The following is a 10,301-nucleotide window of genomic DNA, read 5'->3' as shown; positions in this document are numbered from 1 at the left end:
GCACCAAACACTCCTTTGTTTTAAATGCCCTGGCAGATATTAGTGCTGGAAAGGAAAACAAGAAAGACACATGGACTCCCACATGAGTTTAATGGCTGTTCTCCTTTAGGGAACTGACTGTTTGACTTCCTTTCTAACAGGAAGCAGGAACTATTAATCTGGATTTATACCGCAGGTAATGCAAAGCAATTCAACATCACATCTTGTTTGCTAGAAAATGGAAATACTTCCTGATTCTGCCAATTGATCTGTTGAGTCATTGGAAGCACCACTATTCCCACTTGTGGGGCTCTAAATAGTTGTGTTTTCCTAATGATTAATAAGTGCTTTTCACTGTGATATATGTGTCTAAGGACATCCGACATATGCTATGCATCTATCCTAGATACCAACAGGGCTTCCCTGCTCTCTGTGTGCAGAATGGAGGCTTTGAGGGGGGAGGGGCAGTTTGCATGACTTGCAGAAGAAATCTTTTGCTAAACACAGCTGAGGTTGTGCGTGATTTTAAGGACTGAACTCTTTCTGCAACCTCTTGTAACTCTTTAATGACCAAGACAAACTCTTCAGTTGTTTCTTTTTGCATATCAAAGCACAGCTTGCTCCAGAAGGTAATGAATGTCTAGTCTCCCTTAAGGTTTTTTTTTTGCTTTGTTTGTGATTAGCTCACAGTGAAGATTTTATACAGTAACTGACACCACGCTGCCTAATATTATGTTAAGATGTCTGTCCTAATTGCATTTTTTAAAATAATGTACCTGTTCCGACCTACATACAAACTCAACTTAAGAACAAATCTACAGTCCCTATCTCATATGTAACCCGGGGACTACCTGTATTTAAAATTATGTGCTAAAAAAAGCAATATTATGAATTTGCTTGCTTATGCCTGATGGGGTTGAACATCTATTAGCATGCAATCTACAGGGGGTGTCAAACTCAAATACACAGAGGGCCAAAGATAAAAACTTAGACAAAGTCGCAGGCCAACCTTAAATTTATTGAAAAAAATTGAGAAATTTTTGCTTCCCATTAGATATTAACCACCTGGACGTTACACTGATGTAGCTCTATTTGTAGCCTTCTGAGTTAGACTTCAATAGTAACCTTTTTGCACAGGCTAAGAATAATAATAACAATTGTCTTCTATAAAACCATTCAAGTCCATGCCCTGGAGTAGCAAGGAAAAGTACAGCTGAGGGGGAGTGCTGAAAATGCCAGGCGCGGCCAATGTGGGGCTGAAACTCCCTCTTCATTGAAATAGCAATCCCCAGCATTACTTGCCTCTATAAAACAATCCAATGTGGGGCCACACATAGGCAGAGACCGCTGCTCTATAGATGCGAGTGATGCCGGCCATTGTAGTAGCGGCGCTATTTCATTGCAGCGGTAGGCTAGCTGCAGTTCATTTTTAGGATTCCTTTGGGGGCCAAAAAAAAAGGACGTTGAGGGCCAGATTGGGCCCCAGGGCCAGAGTTTGATATCCCTGATTTTAGGGTTATTCTAGGCATACTAAAGGCTTCTGTGCCCCTCGTGCATCCAATTATCAGATGGACTCTCCTAGTTTTGTGATCGCAAACTTTTGCAGGCTGTTTCAGTAACCAATGCGAATGCCAAAAGGAAACAGGCCTGGAATGGCCCTATAATGTTTACTGTTGCATGTCACACATATAAAATCTATTAATATGTAACTATTTCATTTTCATTCGACAACAGCGTGTCTGAGCCATAACAATATTTTGTAAATACTAGACCTTTTATTGCTAAAACATGAGGAACTTGGCTATGTAAGTCCCACACTCTGGTCCCCACCAGAACATTTTAACAGTTTTTACTCAAATAAACAATGTACATAGCATGGGGGACAGGGATGATGATTACTTTATGGTATTTTATATTGTTTGATTCCTCCTTTATTTTTACTGTCTTCTGTGTGAACAAATTATATTTAAAGTGTAATGTGATTCTGGAAACAACTGGATGATTCACTTTATAGGTTCACTTATTAACAAAACTTACACATGAAAATATTCCTTGTGTACTGCATAAATGTGAAAAGGCCGTACTCAGTCAATAGATTATATCCTGATTAAGGAGCAAAAAACAATGTCTATAAACAGCCTTAGAGTCAATTTTTAAGTGAAACACTTCTTTGTTTCTGGACCACCCCATTCAAGTTATTCTCATGTTTGTCATGTTCACTTGTCCCTTAGAAATACGTTTTAGCATCGAGTGACTTTTTTTTTATTTTCAAAGCAAGCACCAGCAGCACTAGTCAGGTGAAGTAATATCCTGTCTGACAATTAAGGTTCAGACAGAAGTAGTTCTATTATAACTTTGATTTAGTTATTGGGCACGTCTCCCAACAGGTGCTGCTGGCGCCAGATGGAGACTGCACAGTTAAAATTCTGAGTTCTGATCCGTCTTTGACAGGTATAATAATTCCACCAGAGCCAGGTGATGACAACTCAGCACTCAGATTGGCTAAAAAATGATTGGAGCTCAGCAGGGCTTCTGTCATGGGGTGTAGAGTAAATCATGCAAGGGGTTAGCAGAGAACAGCTGTCCTTCACTGCTCTCTTGCGTGATTGGAAGAACAAATGTAAACAATTTGCTTGTTCAGCCAACCAAGCAAGAGGGCAGCAAAGGACAGCTGTGAAGGACTGCACTTTATACACTAGCAGGTGATCCTCAAGTTAAGGACATCTGACATATGGGCGACTTCTAGATACAAACAGGGCTTCCCTGCTCTTCGTGTGCAGGAGGGGGGCTTGATGGGGAAGAAGGGGCGGTCTGCATGCCTTGCAGAAAAAGTCTTTTGCTGTTCTGCAACAGTGTAACTCTTCAATGACCTGCAGTTTTTTCTTTTTGCATATCAAAGCACATCTTTGATCACATCTTTGAAGTTTTTGAATATCCAGGCACCATAAAGTTTTTTTTTCTTTGTTTGTGATTAACTCACAGTGAGGATTTTTATACAGTAACTGACACCACACTGCATAATAATATGTCCTAACTGCACTTATTAAAATATACCTATAATATACCTGTTCTGACTTACATACAAATTCAACTTAAGAAACTTACAGTCCCTATCTTGTATGCAACTCGGGGACTACCTGTATGGTAATGTAAATATTGCTAGAGTATGAAGTGCAGTATATAGTACTAGTGTGTAATAGATACATATATATACACACATTTTTGTTAAAATATTATTACCAGGAAGTATTTTTTAATTTTTTATTTTTTACCTATTTACTTCCAAAATCATAACAAATATTCTAGATACAATATTAGCAAAAGGAACCAAAAATTTGTAAAAATGAAAAAATTAAAAGATCTCCTTTGTGTTTGAATAAATGAATTGTAATGTTAGAGTCATGGGGGCTATTGGTAATGGTTAATTTTGAAATTTGCCATTCTAGACCAATGCCTTTGTAGGAGGTCATTGTCATCTGTCTAATATTAAGGATTAATTTCTAATACCAGAGCACCCCTTTAAATTACAAGTTAAAACTGTTATACCTTACACTCATATTCCACATCTTTGCAAGTTATATTCAGACGTCTCCTAAAAAAATCAGACCTTTATACAAACATCATTAAAGAATAGATGTTTTGCCATGCCAAGGAATGTTCCCGAAATATGCAAGTTTTACAATTAAAAATTGTTGTGGTATGTGGCTTTTTAACCTGCAAACACATTGTTAAATTAAAGAATCCTCAGAGGATGCATCAAACTTTTCCTGCTACTGAAAAAAAAATGCGGAAACATAGCAAATACGAGAAACTGGATATGTTTTGCAAAAAGGATGTTTTCTTAGAATGACAGCAATATGTATTTTGGCATAATATTTAATATATTTTTTTACAACTGTACAAATTGCAACATCTAAAATTGACATCCCGTTCTCCAAATTTGTGTGACCAAGCGGCAAATCTTACTTCATTTTTCATTCAGTATCTTGGGACAAATTAAAGTGAACCTGTCACTTTTCTCTTAGCACAAAGTAATTCTTCCTTTTGTTATTCATGGGCTCTGCTTCTGATAGTTGCTTTCATTACACTTCCCTGCTGAAGCACTCATCTGCCGAAAGCTTTGTGTTCAGTGTCAGCCTGTATTGGGACTTGGCTGTGATCTTTTGATGATTAAAGGTGTTTCATTGAAAATAAATGTGCAAAATATTACCATTTTCATTATATTTGAATTTGTGTTTTTTTTTCTTTAGAAAGATGGATGGATGGATAGATAATTTATATGAACAGGAAAAAACATGAGACTAAAAAAAAATTAGATCTGGGAATCTTTACTAATAGAAAATATATATAAAAAATAATTTACTAACCAACACCTCAAATGGAAATAAATACTTATAGCTAAAATCACTATGGGCACCGTGAACAAAATAAAATTGAATTTTAATTTGCAAATATAAATATAAATAGTAAAGTAGTATACAGCTGTAAAATTATTCTGCCTATTATTCAAGCAGACGATTTTCAGTAATCTTTAAGCAAATACTCTATAAAGATCTTAATAAATATTATGAATCATATAGCGTCACATTCATGCCATCCTTATTTTTATCAGGGTGGGAGTTTGTTAAAATTCACTATCATATGAGAAATGTGAACATCATTATGTTTAAAATATCTTTCTCAATAGAAAATAATAGGGATGTTTTGCTAAATACGTTTAAGCTGTTCACTTAGCAAAATGCGTTGTAACTCTGAAAACAAAAACTAATTTGGAATATTGCAGGAGGCAAAGCTCTGCTGACTTTAGTCATTCAATCAAGTGCAAGCAAACAATCATTTTCCTATGTTTTTTATATTTGCATGTGGTTGGGTATTCTTTACAAGTCAAGTGAAGTAGTTACAAATACATTTTCAAACTATGTGATGTAGCCTTTGCAGAGTGATGTTTCAATTTGCCAAGTGAACTGCCTGAATTATTTTAGGTATAACCCCAATCTGTGCTGCCTGCATGGCCAATAAATAGGGTTAGTATTTATTACATTTAGAGTTGCAGTTAGCATGTAAAGTATCACATAAGAAATTATGAAAACCATGAGCTGGATACTAGGCTGCAAAGGATTCAATAACATCATGCATGGCATGCAAAATTCCTGTTTACCAATCTAAGAAGTCGTTTAGTGTCAGACATGAAAGGCGTTTGTAATGTATTGAATATTATGTTTATTTTGTACTCTATTGTCTTTTTTTGCACTATATATCAACCAGTAGCAACTATTTTTCACACTGGTGGTATGAATGTCTTTAGGATCACTAAATGATAAAGTACATATACTAATTACATTATACAAAGAGCACAAAGTCCTGTAAAGTCCTCAATGCTATAGTGTTGCCAGTATTATACTTCCTCTATCCTACCACCTATACCTTTCTCCTAACACTAGCTGTCCCTAAATATGCACAATATTAGATTTGAATGTAGATGACTGACACAGTGCAGGTATTAATAATCATTATTTATAGATATATTGACTGCATGGTAGCTCAGTGCTTAGCACTCTGTCCTTTGCATTGCTAGGTCCCAGGTTCAAATCTTGGCTAGGATGATATCTGCATGGAGTTTGCAGGTTCTCCCCGTGTTTGTGTGGGTTTCCTCCCGGTTCTCATGTTAGGTTAATTGGCTTCCCCCCAAAGTTGGACTGTACTAAACACATATGAGTATGGTAGCGACATTAGATTGTGAACTCCTTTAAGTGACAGCTAATGACATGACTATGGACTTTGTACAGCGCTGTGTAATATGATGGTGCTATATAAATATAATAATATTCGTCCTGATACAAAGTGTAACTTTTTACCATATCACAGCTTCTATGAATTTCTCGAGACAAATAGGACTGTCATTAGGACATAGCTGGGGACAGAACATGATGGCATTCATTCTCCACCAGGGAATGTCAGATTTATTGCTTTATAAATAGGATTAATTTAGGCTCTCCAAGGCTGGAGAGGATACACTGTCATCAGTGAACGTGGGTGATCCAGCAAACCTGGAATTGATCTGGTCCAGTATTGGAAACATTTGCTAGCAAATAGCAAATGACTTTAAATAAATATATTCCAGGTTTGCTGGATCACCCAGCTTCACTGATGAAAGTGTATCCTTTGCAGCCTTGGAGAACTTTAAGAAATCAGTCCATTTTCCCTTACATTTACAGTTTTAGAGGACGCCACCAACCTAAGTATGGTTTTGAGGACAGGAAACCCATACAACACAATTATAAGCATGTTACAAAGTCCACAATCACATCACTAACTGTGCCTACAATCCATCATCTACTACAGTCATGTAGTCCATTGAGAGATCATACAAAGTTCATGTTGAAAATGTCTCGGCTGGTATTCAAACCTGGCACCTTGGTGCAGCAAGGAAAGCATGCTAGGTACTGATCCATCAAGCTACCCATGTGTATATTGATCTCCGCTCATACGGGATAAACATTTGTAAAGCTGTATCCACATGGGGAATCTCAGCGTTTAAATGAGGCAATCCATAAACCCATGTCACACTGGCAATTCTGTCACCATTAAAAACCTGACTGCACAATCTGATGGCTGATTTATAAAGACGAGCCAATATCACAGTCTTCTCCTCACTGCATTGTGTTTACTGTAATATGTTCTATTAATTATATCTTCTATTTTCCTACTAAGTATTCATTTTAACAGAGCTTACCTTGGCTTCCAACAGCAAATCAGGGGTACATCTGCCTCAGCATGCCGTTGTGCTTTGTAAATGTGCAAATAATAAAGCAGCATTAGGGTCATGGTTAAACCATAATGCTACTGGGTCCTTAGGGCCCCTTTTACATTTGGGGATGCAAACGTTGTGGTAAGTCATTGCCAGATGCATAGCAAACTGCTGCTATGTGTTCAGGATTGTCAAACCACATTAAAGGTTAATTAATTTGTATGCATTGGGCTTGATTTATCAAAGCTCTCAAGACAAGAGAAGATTCCAAGTTTACTCATTCACCCAGGTTCACCCATGATAGTCTATCTTTAGCTGTAATAAATCAGGTCCATTGCCCTTGTGTTAGAGGTGAAAAAGCAAGCACATGGACTGAAGGGACTTATCGCTCCAGATTTAATAAAGCTCTCCAAGGCTGGAGCGGATACACTTTCATAAGTGAAGCTGAGTGATCCAGCAAACCTGGAATGGATTTCTTACAAGTCATTTGCTATTTGTTAGCAAATGTTTTCATCCCTGAAGCAGATCCATTCCAGGTTTGCTGGATCACTCAGTTTCACTGATGAAAATGTATCCTCTCCAGCCTTGGAGAGCTTTAAAAAATCAGAACTGTCATCTCCAGGAGCTGTGTTACAAACCAACCACAACACATCTGCTAATGGACAAAATGGTTTGCCACTACACCCTGCTGTAAAATGCTGCAATCAACTGCTACAATGAAATGGGCCTTAAGGCTCATTCACAATGGACTGTAGATGTTCTCTCCATAATAAACTGTGATGCCCTACACAAACCAAGGCCCATGCCATATAAAATGTAGCATAGAGTAGAATTGTGCTTGGAAGAGCACTGTGCATATGGCTGGAACTGGGCTGTTCTGTTCTGCAAACTCCTGTAACTTTTTAATGACCGAGACAATTTCTGCAGTTGTTTCTTTTTGCATATCAAAGCACAGCTTGTTCCAGAAATTAATGGATGTCTAGGCTCCAAAAAGTTTTTTTTTGCTTTGTCCTAATTGCATTTATTAAAATAATGTACCTGTTCCGACTTACATACAAATTCAACTTAAGAACAAACCTACAGTCCCTAAAAATGTAAACATTTCTCTGGTCCATAAAAGGTGTACAGAAGTGAAAAATGGGGGGGGGGGGTTAATGGAAAAGATCACATGACACTTGGGAGTCTGCATAGGACCTGCAAGGCACTGCACTGTATTGCTTCCTTTATCCAATGGCGTTGAATTTGAAATTCAGGTCATATGCAGCACTGTGCGCCATCACATGCAGCTGCTCCTAAATAAAAGCGCACATACTTTGTAATAACACCTGTTGACTTTCTTACAAAAAATCAAAGGTCCTGTAGTATTCCTCCCTGCTGGATCCAGTTGTTATGATTGGTCCCCAGAAAGTCACCCCCAGTGATTCTCAGTTTCTGATTGGTCTAATCACTTCCCCTTACACTGACATCATCACACATAATGCAAGACCAAGAAAGTAAACAATAGGTAGAATATAAAATATAGGAATATATATATGTATTTTATTACTTTTTTCTTATATAACTATAGGAAAACAATAAAAAGCAACGCCTGAAAAATAAGCTTTAATATTGTTAATAAGTTGGGAAGATGGGCCGTACATTTAAAGTGTACACAAATCCTAATGATGGAGAAAAGAGAAGAGAGTGTGGTCACCCCGGGACAGAATGTTTGTTACTGGTAGGATCACCAGGTAAAAATAAAAGGAAAAAGCTCAGTTCTTCTTTACATGTGTGGTGCAGTGCTGGGTGCAATGTTTGTTTTGCAGGATGTAATATTATAAATGTATGTGATTCTTCTATTGTAAACTGGGATATTGTTTCTTTGCTGTAAATGCGTACCTAAACTCAACATTTTAACTTTACATAGAAGGGTAGACAACCTTTCTAAATAAAGTAAAAAACTTTTTTCTTTAAAAAAGAAAGACAAATGGTGCAGCACCTCCCCTTTAAGTCCTGATCACCAAGGGGAAAGAGATGCCGATCCCACGCATGCGCAATGAGATCAGCTCCTCTTTTTTTTCCTCTTCACAATGAGTATGTCACCCGATCCCACACCTGTGCAGCACAAGATCGGGTGATGTAGCAACAAGTCTGTAGGAGAAGACAGAAGATGGCGGCGACCAGGGGTGCCGAGACGAAGAGGAATCCCAGGACAACGCCGGAGCAGATCACAAGGTCCAGCACCACTGAAGGATCTGCGGGATTAAAAGTGTCATTTTTTTTGTTTTTAGTTTAGCTCCGCTTTAACCAATGTTGAAATTTATACTTCCTGTATTGTTTTAAAGTGGACCTATCATCACTTTTTTAACATTATATTAAAGGAAAAAAGTTAGTTTGTTTTTATTTTTTTTTATTACTTTTTCCCCTTCCCTTCTGTCTCTGTTACCCATGGAGGTAAAAACTGTAGGGGAAATCCACAGCATCCTGGGATACTTGCGTCACATATGCTATCAGGCTGTGGGCTGCTCCTTCTGCGCATGCTCGAGATCAGACATGTGTCATCGAGGGCTTTTCTGATGCTGGATTTCACACATGTGCCGCATTTGCAGGAAGATACCTTAGTCACCTAATCTCGCCTGTGGATCAAGTGATGCCAAACTTGTTCTTCCATCCAGCACCAGAAAGAAGAGGGAAGTAAATACAGCATGGGGCACCCTGGGCTCGGTTTGAGGAGGGATTGAGAGCTTTTTAGCCGTAAAGGTAAGTTAAAAAAAAATCTTATGAAAGTTTTGCTTTTGCTTTGAATATTTTTTTTTTGTTTTTTTTATACTTACTGACACATCCCTAAACTCAAAAATTCAATTATAGAAGAAAAAGACCCAAATATAGCCGGTTAATCCATTAGGTGCCTAGCCTATAGTTACAAAAACATATAGAAGAAAGAAAAAGAAAAGTGAAGGAGGCTTTTTAAATGCTTACTGATTTAAAACCATTGTTTTATTAATTACTAGCATATAAAAAAGACAATAAAATTGTTTTACAAATAAAGACACATTGTATATATATATATCAATCAATAGTGTGACATTAAAATAGACAATACTGTTTTGCCAAACTTGTATTGTTACAAGTATGTAGAGAAGACAAAGTTGGTCCCCAAATCATCCCTAAACTTCTTCATGAGGTATAAATTGGTGTATTTTCAGATATGGGACAATACATTTATTCAGTATATTTGGCACTTTTACTCCATTACAATGAATATGTTTTAAATGGGGTTTGGGCCCATAGTTTTATTCAGTTGTCCATGCTGGGTGGCTGGGTAATGGGTACCAGTATTGGCATGAATGTGTCATCACTGATCTGGCATCTCAACCCAGGCTGTAGATAGGCATTGAACAAAGATGTCACTGTCATTCTAAGTCAGTTTTTCTCAACAATGGTTCCTCCAGAAGTTGCTGGGGGCCTTGAGCAATGAGCGGATTGTGCCTCTCAGGTCAGAATAAGCTGGAACTAAACCAAAATTAAAAAAAAGTACTTACTTATATTCCCACAGATTAGTCGGGAGGATTCTTCCATTGGGTCCCACGTCGTC

The sequence above is a fragment of the Pyxicephalus adspersus genome, chromosome 8 (genome assembly GCF_032062135.1).
Source record: "Pyxicephalus adspersus chromosome 8, UCB_Pads_2.0, whole genome shotgun sequence".
NCBI classification, from domain to species: Eukaryota; Metazoa; Chordata; class Amphibia; order Anura; family Pyxicephalidae; genus Pyxicephalus; species Pyxicephalus adspersus.
This window is presented reverse-complemented; position numbering follows the sequence as displayed.